Source organism: Dromiciops gliroides, chromosome 1 (assembly GCF_019393635.1).
Source record: "Dromiciops gliroides isolate mDroGli1 chromosome 1, mDroGli1.pri, whole genome shotgun sequence".
Lineage (NCBI taxonomy): Eukaryota > Metazoa > Chordata > Mammalia > Microbiotheria > Microbiotheriidae > Dromiciops > Dromiciops gliroides.
Window position 1 is genome coordinate 670,865,846 of NC_057861.1, and position 17,463 is coordinate 670,883,308.

Here is a 17,463-nt window from a genome sequence, read left to right on the forward strand (position 1 = left end):
TTAGTAGGCATCTGCTCTGTGCAGAACCCTGTGCTCACCATTGGTGATAAACTCTAAATAAAACCAGGTAAACAATACCTTTGTCATATGGGATAGCTCTCTGGGAGGTATGGAGGGGAGGGACACAGGAGGACATTTAGGCTGTGTGGAAACAAAATATATCAATAAAATTTATTTTTAAAAAACCAAGGTGGGGGCAGCTAGATGGTGCAGTGGATAAAAGCACCGGCCCTGGATTCAGGAGGACCTGAGTTCAAATCCGGCCTCAGACACTTGATACTTACTAGCTGTGTGACCCTGGGCAAGTCACTTAACCCTCATTGCCCTGCAAAAACAAACAAACAAAACCAAGGTGTCTGCCCTCATGGAGCTCATAATCTAATAGGCAATCTGAGGAGGTCAAGGAGGGTCTGAGAGGGAAGGACATAACAGATAGTGGGATTCAAGGAAGGCTTCCTGGAGGAGAGGACATTTGAAATCAGGATGGAAAGGAATTTAGCAGGCAAAGAGAAGGGAAGAGGGCATTAGAGGCATAGGGAACAGCATGAGCAATAGCATAGAGGTGGGCAGATTCAGGGAATGGAGGCTCATTTAGTTTGGGTGGAGCAGAGCAGCCATAAAGAGGATAGTGTAGGCTGAAGCTGGAAGGGCAGGTGGGAGTCAGGCTGGGGAGGCACCTACATGCCTGGTAGAGGGGTTGGAACTTTCCTCAGCTAACAACAGGGAACCACTCAAAGATTTTGCGCATCAGGATGGTGTGAGCAGATCTATTCAGAAGGAAGATCATAATGACAGTGTGCAATGCCTGGATTGGAGGTGGGAGAGAGCAGAGGCAGAAGATGCCTTTAGGACACAACCAAAATAATCCAAATGGGTAGCAAGGAAAACCAAACTAGGGAGGTGGCAGAGGGGAAAGAGAGGAGAGGGTGTGGTACCTGAAAGAGGGTAGGGAGTTAGAATGCACAGGACAAAAGCCCATTTGCCAGAACTAGGCACAAGGTGAGGGCAGGACCAGCAGCTACTAGGCTAACCTGAGCCAAGCCAAGAAGCCAAGGGTCCTCCTATCTCCCCTGCTCATGGTATGGATTGGCCAGTGGCTCTGGAGAAAGTGCAGGGCGGGGGGGGGGGCAGGAACTGAGCCTGCAGGTGGGGTTCAGCCTGGTGCTTCATAACTTTCTAGGAAGAGTATCAGATTGGTCATTACACTCAATGTAAGTAAGATATGGAAATCATTTCATTTCGATCAGTAATAAAAACTCTACAATACGTATGCTGCCGGAACAAGCAGAGATGTATATTTTAGCAATAAAGGAAATACTTTCCTCAAAACATTACTTGGAGAACGTTGTGCACAGAGACAGCAATATTGTTTGATGAAGAACTGTGAACAACTTAACTATTCTCAGCAATACAGTGAGCCAAGACAATCCCAAAGGACTAATGATGAAAATTACTATGCACCTCCAAAGAAGGAACTGATACTGACTGAACACAGACTGAAGCATGCTTTTTGTCGCTTTCATTTTTTCTTTTATTCAATTCTTCTTACCATAATGATTAATATGGTAATGTTTTACATAATTGCACATGCATAACCTATATCTAATTGCTTATTGTGAGGTAGAGGGGAGGGAGGAAAGGAGGAATAGGGAGGAAAAACATTGCTTGAGAGGTGCAGGAATTATCATCCCCATTCAGTCATAACTCTTCTGAGGCTCAGAGAGATGAAGTAACTTACCATAGGTCATCTAGCTGATAAATTGGGAATTGATTCCCCCCACCCCCAACATGGCATAGTGGAAAGAGGGCTGGACTAAAAATCAGAATTCAATTGAATTCAGTTAACCTTGATTTGTTTTTATTTTTTCCCTGATAACATTTATTAATCACTTATTATATACAGATTCAAGGCATTGGGTTTTAATCCTGGCTGGTTTCTTATTAGCTGTGTGACCTTGGGCCAAAGCACATCTCTCTCAGTCTTAGTTTCTTCATCTGTAAAAGGAGACAGGTAGACCAGATGATCTCAAGGACACTTCAGGTTCTAGATCCTATGAACAAATAATCAAGAACAAGTTCAGTGTTCCCTCCCTCCATCCCTACCATTCTCAATTACCTGATCTTGAACTTAGTCAGGCTTAATCCCTTATCTCCTTTACTTGATTTTTATGAGAAAAGTGTTTTGTAAACCATGTAGCTGGGGGCTGTAGGGGATCTTCCCCTACATAGGTAACTTGGTGGAAGCTATCCAAGGTGCTGGCATTGTAAATGGAGAGTTTTTTCATCCGCACTGGATTCACCTTGCCTGGCCCCTTATCCTAATACAATGGTGGAAACATTGGAGTAGGGAAGGCAACTAAACAGATATGTAGGGTTAGAACTGGATAGACCCAGAGATGAGAGAGACTCCATGTCCTAGACCCTCCTTTCTATCCCTGAACTCTTCCTTGGCACCTGTCCCGGATGGATTAAAGGAATCCTGGGGAAGAGTCCCCAGATCTAATAATAGCTCAAATTTTCCCATCTTCCACTCCTTTTCCACCACCTCATAACTACTTCTCATCCTTCTCCCTCTCTATTCTTTCCCTTCTCCTATCCCTTTTCCCTTTCTTTCCTTTCTTTTTGAATTATCCCTTCCCTTTTCATCATCCTTTCCCCTCCTTTCTCTCTATCCATCTCCCCTCACTTCACTCTTATAGCCCCCTTGCCTTCTCCCCATCCTTCTCCCCTCTCTTTTCCTCAAACTTTCTGCCCATCCTCCTCTCCTTTCTCCCCACACTCTTCATCCTCACCACTGTCTTCTTTTTCCCTCCCCCCCTTTCAGGCCTCCAGGAGACAATCCCTAGGATTGAAGCAGCCCCAGGAGCTGCTGCCTTCCAGGGAACAATGGGACCTTTGAAGGGGGGGCTGCCCCCTCCACCATTGTGCTTGGTGGTGAGAGGTGGCCCCGGGTCAGGCCAGGCCCCTGCCTCTGCCTCTAGTACCAGCACCAGCACCAGCACCAGCACCAGCCCAGAAGGAGAGCCAGGCAAGCCGGCACGGTGCTGTGTGGAAGGGCAGTCCCTCGTGACTCCGTGTTTTCTTTTCTAGAAAAGGTAGGCTGCTGCAGGGGAGGTGATCTCTCCTGGCAATGGGGGAGAGGGCTTGTTAGCATTTTACTCCTCTCCAAATTATTTTCTATTTACTCATCTCTGTACCCGTTGTATCACCAAAAGAATGTAAACCCCTGGAGGGCAAGGACTCTTGTTTCTGTCTCTGTATTTTCAGTGTTTTCCTCACTGTATCTGAGTTAAGGTCTCTCTCATCTCTGACATTCTATGTTCCATCTTTTGTATTCTAAGGTTCTTTCCAGTCTAACACTCTGTGTTCCTTGTTCTAAGTTCCCAGCCACCTCTAACATTCCCTGATTCTAAATTTGATTCCAAGTTTCTAGGATCTCTACCTCTTTCCTGGGGAGTGAAGAGTCTAGAGGGAGGGATCAGCTGTAGACTAGCCCCCTTTACGGGCCCACTTGTTTGGATGAAGAGGCTCCCACCCAGTTAGAGATAGCTCCAGAATTTCCCCAAATCCCACAAGTCTTTTCTCTTTCCCTTTTCTCTCCACCCCCCTCAAGGCAACTCAGGCTGTGTCTCGATTATTCCCAGCAGCTGGAGCCTCTCACATCTCTGCAGGCCTCCAGGACCTGGGACCACGTTAGCTCTAGGCAGAACCCATGACCAAAGTCCCGAAACTCCCATCAGCCTTCCCCCTGCCCCAACCTACTCAGCCAAACCCCAGCTGTTGTGTGTTGGGATAAGGTCAGAGACTGACTCCATGAATCCAAGAACTGGACTGGGGAAATCCCCTTCCTGAGGACAGCCCAGGATACTGGATGATTTTTGGAAAAGACGAGGGTGAGGGGTCTGGGAAATGGCAGGAGGGGAAAGGATGGAGAGAATGTTGTCCTGGGGCCTTGGGTCCATCTGGCCTGATGGTCTAGTCAATCCATACTGTTCTACAATGGGAAGAACTACTGCCCCCTCGTCTCCAGGTTCATTCCCATGCCTCAGGCAGGTCCTCACCCAACTCACCCCCTGGGGGAAGGAGCTTATTGATTGACTGATTTCAAGACTGCTAGAGAAGGGATGTCCAGTCCTTCCTTAAGTCTAACCTCAGTCTCTCCTGCTCTGATTTCAGTTTCATTAGTTTTCTTGGTCACTTCTGAGAGTTCTCATTTCTCTAGCCCTTGACAGTTTACAGAGTCCTTTCCTCACAGCAGCCCCGTGAGGTATGCATTATTATCTCCATTTGCCAGTTGAGGGAACGGAAGCTAAGATGAGGGGAAGTGACTTTGTCATCAATAGCAGAGCTGGGAAGTCAAATCTGATGCCTTAGATGCCTCCCTCCCCTGGTTTTGAGATGGGAAAGGGGAGAGTTACCCATGATGCATCTGGGGAGATGAGGGCATTTGGGGAAGATTGGGCCAGCAGGAAGGAGAGCTTGGATCTTCACATGGAAGGGGTGGGAGCAGAGGAAATGAAGAGGGTGGTCATCTACAATGCTTCAGAGACACAAAAGGAAAGAGGCTGGGACACAGGAGACACCTTTCTCCCCGGGGGAAGCTGACAGAGCCCTCCTAGCCATCTTGGAGGATGCTTGGGGATGACTCACACATTTTCCCCTTGACCTACTCAAAGTCACAGGGGCTGGGAGTGGAGCCTTCCCGCCCAGCCTGGGCCCCAGTTCTATGGGAGGAGGCCCTATGGTCAGGCCAGCAGCACAAGAGGCCCAGCAGCCAGCCCAGGCTCAGACCAGGGAAGGGGGGGATGCAGAACCACCTGATGAATTCTAAGTAGGTGCTTTTCATCTTTCCGAGGCCCCCCTTGGGGTGGGCTGAGGGGAGCCAGTCAGTAAGGGTGGCTATAAGATGTGGGAAGTACTATGGGGTAGAAACTGAACTGGGAGAAAGTAGGGTCTGGGAGAATGTAGGGACAAGCAGGGTCACCTTGGGCTGGGACTTCTCTTCACCATCTACTCAGGATGAGCATACAAAGAATGTCAGAGCTGGCAGACCTTTTATTTTATTTATTTATTTATTTATTCATCTATTCATTCATTCATTCATTTATTTACTTATTATTTATTTATTGGTAAGGCAATTGGGATTAAGTGACTTGCCCAGGGTCACACAGCTAGTAAGTGTCAAGTGTATGAGGCTGAATTTGAACTCAGGTCCTCCTGACTCTAGGGCCAGTACTTTATCCACTGTACTACCTAGCTGCCCCCTGGAAGACCTTTTAGAACACAGAATGTCCAAGCCTGAAGGCGGTCTTAGGACTTGGAACACAGAATGTCAGTTCTAGGGGGACCTTAGAATACAGATCAAAGCTTGTCAGGGTTGGAAAGTACATGAGAATTCAATTCAATTTGACAACCACGTGTTGTACACCTACTATATATAAGTAACTAGAACATGTGTGCTAGAGCATGGAATGTCAGAACTGGAAGGAACCTTAGGACACAGAAGCTGGATTATCAGAGCCAAAAGGGCCATTAGCTATAATCTAGTACCATGCCCTGCCCCTCCCCCACCCCACTACCACCGTTTTACCCAAAGAGGGAAATTCTCACATCAGAACCCCCAGTATAATTGGGGGAAGCATGATATAAATACACACAGGACACATAGCACGCATGGGGCTGGACAGCAGCAGCCTCTGTAGACAGATTATTATTCATTTGCCCATACATTCATTCATTCAATTCATTCAACAAAAATAGATTTTTTTTTATGACTGATATTTGCCAGGCCTGGCACCAAGTACCTGGCAGAGACAAAGACAAAGCTGTCTGACCTCTCTAGATGGGGAGGGAGGCAGAATCATATGCAGATATGCAGATAAAGAAAGAAAGAATGTATAAAAGATAAATACAAAATTGTTTCAGGGCAGGAGCGTGTTAGGAGTCTGGAATGAGTACGAGGAGGAAGGAAACAAGCATTTATTAAATGCCTTCTATGTGCCAGGTGCTCTACTTTACTCATTTTATCTCATTTGATCCTCACAAGGACCTTGTGAGTTAGGTGCTATTATTATCCTCATTTTAAGTTGAGGAACTGGAAGCAAACAGAAGTGAAGTGACTTTTCCAAGGTCACACAGCTAGCCAATGTCTGAGCCTGGATTTGAACTCAGGAGTTGACCCTCGGAGGAGCGCTCTCTCCACTGTGCCACCCAACTGCCTCCAGAGGGGCCCTGGTGGAGCTAGAGATCTTCCCCTCAGGTGGAAAGGGAGAGGGAGGTCATTCCTGGTATGGGGGATAAGCCTTGCAAAGGCAGAGAGATGTAATTTTGAGTATGGGGAAGAGAAAAGAGCTGGTTCGACTAGAACAGAGAGTGAGTGAAAGGGAATAATGTGTAACCAACCTGGAGAGGCTAGAGCCTGATTGTGAAGGGCTTTCCATAACAAACAGATGAGTTAGGATTTTATCCCAGAAGCAATAGGGAGCTTCTTGAGAATGGGCAGAACTGGGTGGGGGGGCAGCTAGGTGGTGCAGTGGATAAAGCACCAGCCTTGGATTCAGGAGGACCTGGGTTCAAATCTGGCCTCAGACACTCAACACGTACTAGCTGTGTGACTCTGGGCAAGTCACTTAACTCCCATTGCCCCACCAGAAAAGAAAAAAAAAAAGAAAATGGTCAGAACTGTGTTTTTAGGAATGTCAGTTTGGAAGCTACGGGAAGGATAGTTTGGAGAGGGGTGAGACTGAAGGCAGGGAGAGGAATTAGTCTATGTGAGAGGCAATGAAAACCTAAACTAGGATGGGGGCTATGTCAGTTTAGAGAAAGCAATGGGAGAGATTGTGGCATTTGATTCAACAACAAATGTCAACTGATGGATTGGGGGTCGGAGGAGGAAGAGGGAAAGTCAATGATGACTGAAATTCTGAACCTATGAGGCAGGAAGGATTGGGGTCCCCTACATAGAAACAGAGAAATTAGGAAAAGGAGTGGGTTTTGGAAGAAGGCTAATGACCTCCATTTTGGAGGTGTCTATGAATTATCCATATGGTGATGCCTAATAGGAAGTTGGTGATCCTGTCCCGCATCTCAAGAAAGAGTTGAAGGCTGCATACATGGGCTTAAAAGTCACCTGCAAAAGGAAAATTATTTACCCCCTTGGAAGCTGATGGTATTTAGAGAGAAGAGAGCCCAGGACAGAGCCTTGGGGGAAGCCCATGGTTTGTGGGCATGACATGGATGATGAATCAAGAAAGGAGACTGAGAAGTCAGTCTTCTAGGCAGGCAGGTAGGAGGAGAACCAACAGAGAGGTGTCTGGAAAACTCCAGGGCAGGGGAGGGGAGAGGATATCCAGAAGGAAGGGGATAGTAAAGTGTCAAGAGCTTTGGGATGAGGGCTGAGAAAATAATGTTTTGATCTAACAATTCAAGATCATTGGTAACCTTAAGGAGATCGGTCTCAGGTAAGTGGTATAGTCAGAAGCCAGATTTAAGGTGGGGAAAGAGGTGAGAGAGGAAACAAAGTACAAGCAAGGAGTATATAGATAGTTTTTGTGTGTGTGTGTGTGAGGTAATTGGGGTTAAGTGACTTGCCCAGGGTCACACAGCTAGTAAGTGTTAAGTGTCTGAGGCTGGATTTGAACTCAGGTCCTCCTGAATCCAGGGCTGGTGCTCTATCCACTGTGCCACCTAGCTGCCCCTAGATAGCTTTTTAATTTTTTTTATTTTTGTGGGGCAATGAAGGTTAAGTGACTTGCCCAGGATCACACAGTTAAGTGTCAAGTGTCTGAGGCTGGATTTGAACTCAGGTCCTCCTGAATCCAGGGCCCGTGTTTTATCCACTGTACCACCTAGCTGCCCCCCTAGATAGCTTTTTTACGGGAATTTATTATTGCTAAATGGGTAAGAGATTTAGAAGGATAGCTTGAGGGGATTGAAAAGTTAGATGAAGGTATTTTAAGGATAATGGGGAGCTGGCATGTTTGTAGGCAATAGGGAAGAAGCAAATAGATATAAAGAGATTGAAGATTAGAGAGAAAAGGGATGAACCAAAGAGTAAAGTACCTGAGAAGGCTAAAGGGGGAGGTTGGATTCAGAGTACCAGTAGGAGGGTTGTCCTTGGTAGTATAATGGGCCAACCCCTTCCTCCAGGACTGGAGCAAAGGTGGAGATAGCACAAGGGACAGCGTTGAGGGAATAGCATTGAGGATTGGGAATGGAAAAGGGACATTGGGGAAGGGAGTGATCTCACGGCCTCTGCTAAGAGGGAGGGGGATCAAGGTAGTATAGATGGATAGAGAGAAGAGAATGTCTGAAACAGGTGCTGTGGGGACTGTGATAAGGAGTTAATTAGGGAGGAATGAAAGGATGGCCGCACAGCAGTAAGGGCCCAATTGAAATTAGATAACATAAATGTATAGGTCCCATGCTCTGTGACTTCCTCCAGCAGCTCTCAGAAGCTCTAAAGATTGGGGTGTGGGTATATTTTTTGTCTCTCTTTTCTTTTACAATATGACTAATATGGCAATATGTTGAACATGACTACAGATGTGCAACATATCAAATCACTCGCCTTCTCAGTGAGGAAGTTGGAGAGGGAGGAAAGGAGAAAATTTGGAACTTAAAAGTTTTAAAACAAATATTAAAAATTGATTTTCCATGAGGATCAAAATTGAGTTTGGGGGGGAGGCTGGCAGATGGCAGTCTGAGTGATCTCCAAGCTCTGTATGGCGGAGGTATACACAGATGACTAGTAGCCAGACACAGAGCATATTATCAGAGGGTCATCTCCTTAGGAAATTGAGGTCTAGGGCAGTGGAAATGCTCAAGGTAACTGGACTATAAAGAATCCAAATCTGGATTTGAACCCAGATCTCCTGACTCCAAATTCAGTGCTGTTGCTCAATAGTTAGACACAAACAATTCTCCAGACTTCCTGAGAGAGGAAAGGGATCCTTGGTCTGGGACAGCAGTTCTAATGTTTGGAAACAACTCGGGGAGCCAGATGGAAGGATTTAACTCTCCCTCCCCCCTCTGTGTCCTTGTCTTCCCCTCGACTCACAGGCATCAGCTGCTCCCCTGGCTCCAGCATCGGCGCTAAACATCAAATCAGTTCAGACAGGTTGGGGAAGGAGACAGGCTGAGGAAAGAGGGAAAACCATAACAACTCCTAGAAAAACAGACAGACAGACAGACGGATGGAGATAAATGGGTTGTTGTTGTTGTTGTTTGTCCTTCATTCCTGAAGAGGACCTTGACATCGGGGTGATATCATGACTTGTAGTGAATTGGATTTAAGTGAGGGAAAGCTGTTGCAAGGTCACCAACCTCACTCTCTCCTCAGAGCCATCTGCATCCAGTGGCAAGATATAGATCAGGATGACTGGATAGGGAAAATGGATAGGTGGAGAGAGAGAAGAGAGAGATTTATCTAACAATCACCACCTCACAGGGTCATTGAGAAAATCAAATGAGACAATTTATGCAAAACCAAGCGTTATAGTACTATATAAATGCTAGCTAGCTAGCAAGCAAGTAGTAGTAGTAGTAGTAGTAGTAGTAGTAGTAGTAGTAGTAGTAGTAGTAGTAGTAGTAGTAGTAGTAGTAGGCAGCTGCACTTAATAAATGCTTGCTGATTGATTTGTTGTGAAGAAAATGCTTTATAAAGTTATGGCTATATAAGGGAAGGGAACAAATATTTATTAAGTGCCTACTATGTGCCAGGCACTGTGCTAAAACCTTTACAAATACCTTATCTAATCCTCAAAACAACTCTGGGAGGAAGGTGCTATTATTATATTCCCAATTTATGGTTGAGGTAACTGAAGTGAGCAGAGTTTAATCGACTTGCCCAGGGTCACACAGATTTGAACTCGGATCTTTCTGAATTCAAGCACCCTCTCTACTGTACCAATTGGCTACCTACTATGTGTTGGGCACTTTGCACAAGTCTGTGAGAGGTAGTATAGGCAGTCTTATTCCCATTTTACATATGAGGAGACTGATGTGTAGAGAGTTGAGGTGATTTGCCAGTGGTCACACAGTTAGCAAAAACATCAGAGCTGTGTTAGGTGTCCTGAGGTCAGGTACCAGGCCACTTATCTTCTTCAGTTACTTTTCAAGATGGGGAGGAAGAAGGATGGAAGGAAGGAAAGGAGAAAAGGAAGGAGCCCGCCAGTCTGGGGCCAGGGAAGAGAGAGAGAGAGAGAGAGAGAGAGAGAGAGAGAGAGAGAGAGAGAGAGAGAGAGAGAGAGAGAGAGAGTGTGTGTGTGTGTGTGTGTGTGTGTGTGTGTGTGTGTATGTGTGTGGTGTTTTGCAGGGTGGGGAAGGGTAAAGTGGAAAAGCCTATCTCAGAGCCTTCTCTTTTCTTTTTTCTCTTCTTCTTTTTTCTCTTCTTCTTCTCCTCCTCCTCCTCCTCCTTCTTCTTCTTCTTCGGCAATGAGAGTTAAGTGACTTGCCCAGGGTCACACAACTAGTAAGTGTCAAGTGTCTGAGGCCAGATTTGAACTCAGGTCTTCTTGAATCCAGGGCTGATGCTTTATTCAAGCCTTCTCTTTTCAAGGTTAACCATCTCCATTTGATCCAACTGATCTCAAGCCCATTGGGTCACCTTGGACTGCCCTTCTCAGGATGAGCTCCAGTCCATCAGTCCCCTCCCTCATTCTAAGCACCATACCTCCCTTAAGAGAGTGAGACATGATATTAGTTTTTTGTTTGTTTGGGTTTTTTTTTTTTGCGGGGCAATGACGGTTAAGTGATTTGCCCAGGGTCACACAGCTAGTGTCAAGTGTCTAAGGTCGAATTTGAACTCAGGTCCTCCTGACTCCAGGGCCAGTGCTTTATCCACTGCGCCACCCAGCTGCCCCCATGACATTAGCTTCTGAGACTGCCATGGAGGCACAGCTGACTCATGTTGACCTTAAAAGCTTCTAAGACCCCCAGATCTTTTTTCACAGGAACCATTGGCTAGCTGCATCTGCCCATATTGAAAATGTAAAGTTGATTTTTAAAAACTTTATTTCTCTAACATTTCATGTCACTAGATGTGGGCCATTGTTCTAATCTGCTGAGGTCTTTTCATATCTTAACTCTGCCATCCTGTGTGTTAGCAATCTCTCCCAGGCTGATGTCATCAGCCGTGATAACAATGCTATCTATAACTTCAGCCGCATCACTGACAAAAATGTTAACCAGTTCAAGACCAAAGAGAGATCCCAAAGGCACTCTATGTGATATCTCCCTCTGAGTTGACGTTTTAAAATTAGTTTTATTGATATCTTTTGTTTTCAAATCAACTTCATTTCCCAATATACCCCTCTCCAACAGAGAGTACCATCACCTATACCAAAAAGTTAAAAAGAAATGGGACTAGAGGGGAAGCAGGTCAAAATGAATCAGCACATTAATCACACAGTACAGAAGGATGTCCCATTCATAGTCACTCACCTTGGCAAAGAAGGGAGGAGATACGCTTTCATATCTCCTCTTTATAGAAACTGAGGCATTGATGTTTATTCCTTGTGTCTCATCCCATCGGTTCCTGAATTCAATTAACAATCCTAATCATTTAGTCCATCTGTGTACATCTTGCCCTTGTAGCACTGATCAATTGACAAGCATTTAATATGCATATGTTATGTACCAAGCATTGTGTTAGATGCTAAGGATACAGATACCAAAAAAAAAAAAAAATGAAACAATCCCTACCCTCAGGGAGCTTACAATCTCTCTTTTTTAAAAATAAAAGTATTTTATTATTTTCCAGTTACATGTAGAAATAGTTTTCAACATTTGTTTATATAAGATTTCCAATTTCAAATCTTTCTCCCTCCCTCCCTACCTCCCCTAGACAGCAGGCAATCTGATATAGGTTATATATACATAATAACAATTAAACATATTTCTGCATTAGTCATGTTATATGAGAAGAATCAGAGCACCAAGAGAAAAACCTCAAATCAGAAAACCAGCAGCACCAAAAACAAAAGAAATAGTATGGTCCAATCAGCATCCATATTCCACAGTTCCCCCCCCCCTTTTTTTTTCTGGATTTGGAGAGCCTTTTCCATCATGAGTCCTTTGGAACTTTCTTGTTCCATTGGATTGGTGAGAAGGATCTAGTCTATCACAGTTGATCAACACATAATGTTGATGATACTGTGTATAATGTTCTTCTGGTTCTGCTCATCTCACTCATCAGAGCTTACAATCTCTTGGAGAGATGTGTACATATATAAGAATAGAAGGGGGGCAGCTAGGTGGTGCAGTGGATAGAGCACTGGCCCTAGATTCAGGAGGATCTGAGTTCAAAGCCAGCCTCAGATACTTGACACTTACTAGCTGTGTGACCCTGGGCAAGTCACTTAACCCTTATTGCCCTGCAAAAAAAAAATAGAAGAATGCCTACAAAGTAACTAAATACAAGATTCTTAGGGAAGAAGAGAGGGCATTAGAAGTTGGAGGATCAGGAAAAGCTTCATGAAGAAGGTAAGATTTAAACTGTATCTTTTTTCTTTTTTTGGCAGGGCAATTGGGCTTAAGTGACTTGCCCAGGGTCACACAGCTAGTAAGCATTAAGTGTCTGAGGTCGGATTTGAACTCAGGTACTCCTGAATCCAGGGCTGGTGCTCTATCCACTGTGCCACCTAGCTGCCCCTGAACTGTATCTTAAAAGAAATGAGTGATTCCATTAGGCAGCAGTAAGGAGGGTGTTTATTCCAGTAACAAGGAATGAACCAGTGACAGAGCAAAGACACGGGATAGGGGAGGCAGCATTGTCTATGAAGAATACAGAGAAGGTCAATTGTGCTGAACTAGAGAGTGAGTGAAGAGGAATAATGTAGAATTAGCCTGGAAGGATTGGCTGGATCCAAGTTGTGGAAGGCTTTAAAAGTCAAAACAGGAATTTCTATTTTATCCTCAAAGCCATAGGGAGCCACTGGAGTTTGTGGAGTTGTATACATGGCATCATCAGATCTAGGCAGCTGTGTGGAAGAGAGGTGGGAATGGGGAGAGGCTTGAAGAATGGAGACAGATGCAATAATCCTGACAGGGATGATGGGGACCTGAACCAAGGTGGTGGCTATGTGAGTAGAGAGAATGGTAAGATTAGAGGGATGTAGTGGAGGAATACCTCATCAAATGCTTTACTGAAATTTAGGCAAACTATATACAGCATGGGCAGCTAGGTAGCTCAGTGGATGGAGTGCCAAGCTTAGAATCAGGAAGACTTATCTTCCTGAGTTCAAATCTGTCCTCAGACACTCACTAGCTGTGTGACCTTGGGGAAGTCACTTCACCTTATTTGTCTCAGTTTCCTCATCTGTAAAATGAGCTGGAGAAATGGCAAAGTACTCTAGTATCTTTGCCAAGAAAACCCCAACTGAACTGAACTGCAACTGAAATGAACAACAAAACATACAGCAACCAGCAACCAGCAACCCTGGAGCTGCCAGTCTGGTAATCCTATGAAGAAAGAAAATGAAACTAATCTGTCATGCGTGAGTCTTCTTGAAGGTCTAGGACTTAAGGAATCACTGCTTACCTTTCTTAAGGTTCACTACCTATCCTTTTTTTGTTTGTTTGTTTTTGTTTGTTTGGTTTTTTTTTGGCTGGGCAATGAGGGTTAAGTGACTTGCCCAGGGTCACACAATTAGTAAATTTCAAGTATCTGAGGTCAAATTTGAACTCAGGTCCTCCTGAATCCGGGGCTGGTGCTTTATCGACTGCACCACCTAGCTGCCGCTACCTATCTTTTTAATAACACATTCTAGGATTTTAGCAAGGATCAAAGTTAAACTTGTTGGCCTAAATTTTAAAGACTCTACTTTCTTCTTAAAAAATAAAAAAAGAAAGCTGGTAAATTCCCCCCTTCTCCAGTTCTGCAACACATCTCCCATTCCACACGTTCTTCAAAGATCACAGACCATGGTTTAGCAATTGCCATGACCAGGTCTATGATCCCTGGGATGTAGTTAAATAATCACAACAAATATTTATTAAGCCAACCTCATGTGCCCTGGAAATCCAGAGACACAACAAAGCAGTCTTCCGGGGGAGGGATACAACATGAACAGAAATATTCATGGTACAATGAAAACTGAGGGAAAGGGAAAACGCTAACAATAGGGGAGGTCAGAGACATCTTCAAGAAGGAAATGAGCTGAACCTCGTAGGAAGAGAAATATTCTGAGAGTCAGAGAACAATCAATCAATCCAAAAGCATTTATTTCTTACTCAATCCCAGGCCAGTGCAAAGTGCTGGGCATAAAAACATAAAAATGAAAGTCTTTGCTGGTGAGGAGCTCTCTCTATCCTATAGGGGAAATAACATGCACCTATTGATTTTTATACATATATACACACACACATACCACATATATTAACTATATTAAATATATGAAACATATAAATATATGATACATGAATCATATAAATATACATGAAATATATATGAACATATTGCATATATATGAAATCTATTCACAAAAATAAATACAAAGCAATTTTTTGTAGTGGGGAAGCAACAGCAACTAGGAAATAGGGACAAAAAATCAGGGAAGGTTTTGTTAGAAAGTGATGCTTGGTGGACAGCTAGGTGGCACAGTGGATAAAGCACAGGCCCTGGATTCAGGAGGACCTGAGTTCAAATCTAACCTCAGATACTTGCCATTTATTAGCTGTGTGACCTTAGGCAAGTCACTTAACCCTGTTTGCCTCTGTTTTCTCATCTGTAAAATGAAGACCCTGGAGAAGGAAATGGCAAACCACTCTGGTATTTCTTCCAAGAAGACCCCAAATGGGTTACAGAGAGTTGAACACAACTGAAAGATGACTTAACAACAAGAAGAGGGTAGCTACTGAAGTTTATGGAGCAAGGGAATGATGTGGTCAGATTTGTGTTTTAGATAGCTACTTGGAGGGTGGCTTGGAGTAGGGAGAGATGGGATGGGAAGAGTGCACTCCAGGTGTGTGGGATGGCTTCTGTGAGATAGAGACTTGAGTTCAGGGAAGGGCTATTTTGTCTAGTTTGGCGGAAAATAGAATCCATGAAAGAGTAATATGAAATAATGCTGAAAACGTAGGTGATGGCCAGATTGTGGATCTTAACTGCCAGGATAAGGAGTTTTCATTTGTTCCTACAGGAATGGGCAAACCTTGAAAGTTAGTGAGCAGGGAAGAAATATCTGTGCCTTGGGAAGATTATTTTGGCAACCTACATGAATGATGAGTTGGAAAGGGCAAAGATTAAAAAGGGAGAGATGATAGTGTGGGTAAAAGATAATGAGGGCCTTCAGAAACATGGAAATTGTATGAATGGAGAAAAGGGTCCAAAGGGGATGAATTTGTGGGGATAGAATTGACAACTCTTGGCAAATGATTGGCTCTGGGGAGGGGAGATGGAAAAGAGAGAGTCAAAGATGACTTTGAGGTTAGCAATCTGGGTAACTGGGAGGATGGTACTATCCTCAACAAATACAAAAAAAGTCTGGAGGAGGGGTAGGGTTGGAGTTCTGTTTTGGATGAGTTGAGTTGGTGATGCCCACAGGGCATGCAACTCCCTCTGAGGCTAATTCATGAATCCTACTCAATGCGCTCCAATATAACTACTTTCACTTCAGTTTGATTCATTCAATTCCACTGACAGAGACTTAATATTGAAAGGACCTTAGAGATCACAGACTTGCCTCATTTTACAAATGAGAAACTGAGGTCTCGGGAGGAGAAATGACTACCAAATAGGTGTGAGGGAGAACTAGAATCATAGGATGCTAGGGGCTGGAAAATGAGTAGAAAATCAAATCCAACCTGGTTGTTTTACAAAGGGGACCCAAAGAGGGAAAGGATCCCCTAACTGGTGCCAGGGGGAAAGCTGGGATTCAAACCCAGGCCTTCTGACTAGGGGTTCAGTACTCTTCCCACTACCTTGGGTTTCCAAACCAGCAACCCAATGCTAGCCTGCCTATATTACAAAGCCACAGCTCCTAAGATGGTACCTTTAGAGATGGAGGTGACTTTAGGGGCCATGGAGTCCAACCTCCCTCGTTTCCAGGTGAAGAACCTGAGGCACAGAGACACTAAGGGGATGCCCAGCATCACGAAGCCAGACGGCATCTTTTGGGTTCCACACTCAGTGCTCTTTCCACTACAAGGCAGGGGATATAAAGTCAAGAGTAAAATGAATAAACAAATCCCGGGCCCTGCCCTCTGGATCTTACATTTTCTTTGGGAGATTCGACATATGCATAAAAATTGAAGAGCAAGGGAGCACTGACAACTAGAAGAATTGGGAACGGCTTTCTGTGCAGATGGTACATTTGAATTTCAATTCAATGAGCATTTATTAAATGCCTCCTATATGTTGGGGACAAGATGAAAGGCAAATTGAAAAACAAACAAGTAAACAATCTGAAAAGGGAGGCAAGAGTCAGATTATAGAGGGCTTTAAATGCCAGTTGGAAGATTTGTATTTTCACCTAGAAACTATAGTGAACTACTGAATGTTCCAGATTATTATTCCCATTTTAAAGATGAGGAGACTGAGGGTCACAGAGGTTAAGAGACATTCTCCAGGCCACACACCCAGTACAGGCATGGAAGTTAAGACTAGATCCCAGTTCTTTTATCTCTCCCCACTGTACCACACAGCTATTTGATCCAACAAAATTTTACTAAGCATGGTTCATTACATTTGCACATCCCCATGGCCACTTATTCTGCCATTCTGGTACAGATCAAGGGGCATGCTGGGAAATGCTTAACAACCAGCTCTTACTCACTCTCTAAAAATGTATATATGACACATTTTAAATTTTAATCTGCATTATTAACATTTTCACTATCATTTTCTTAAATCTGGATAGTCAGCCAAACACTAAATCAAGCCTTGGTTTATAGCATTTGCAGATTTGCAAGGTATAAATGCTCATGCTGAAAATTTAACAACCAGCTGTTGTGAACTGAAACTAGCTGGCTCCAACACTACCCTGGGCATGGTGTACTTAGGACCAAAATTCCACAGGTTTTCTGCGGGCTCTGTGAAGCCTCAAGTGTACATATATAGAATGTTGTCATGTTGTAATAAGTGTAGTAGGAATTATGGGAAAATAAGGGTCTAAGATCTCTTTGTCTTCTTCAGAGGACATTATAAAGTTCTGAGCTTAGAAAGCAATAAATGGTTAAAGGAAAACTCGGGAGTCCAGGCAGGAGGAAAGGAATTATAAGGACACACTTTTCAGCCAGTTAAGGGAGAGAAGCTATAACTTTGGGTACAGACTGGACCTTAACCCTGAGCAAAGATTAAGCTCAAATCTGAGGTGGAGAAACCAAAGGATGAGGTATCTATCTATACCTTGAAGAACCCCCTGGGATGAGCTGGGTGGAGAGAATGAATGGGTGTGGGAGGCACTGAGAGCCTTGGGATGAGAAGTCTCTCTGGCCAAACTTGTCTAGCCAGATTCAATCTCT

General features: G+C 44.2%; 1 protein-coding gene across 1 annotated transcript in view; it reads left to right on the forward strand.

Annotated features, from left to right (window-relative positions):
* Positions 1–2,962: 2,962 nt before the first annotated feature.
* The window catches only part of GJC2 (gap junction protein gamma 2), a 46,773-nt gene continuing 32,272 nt past the window's right edge, over positions 2,963–17,463 (forward strand). Inside the window, exon 1 of the mRNA XM_043979143.1 lies at positions 2,963–3,095. The gene's annotated coding sequence lies outside the window, so the exon portion shown is untranslated. The remainder of the gene's footprint in view (positions 3,096–17,463) is intronic.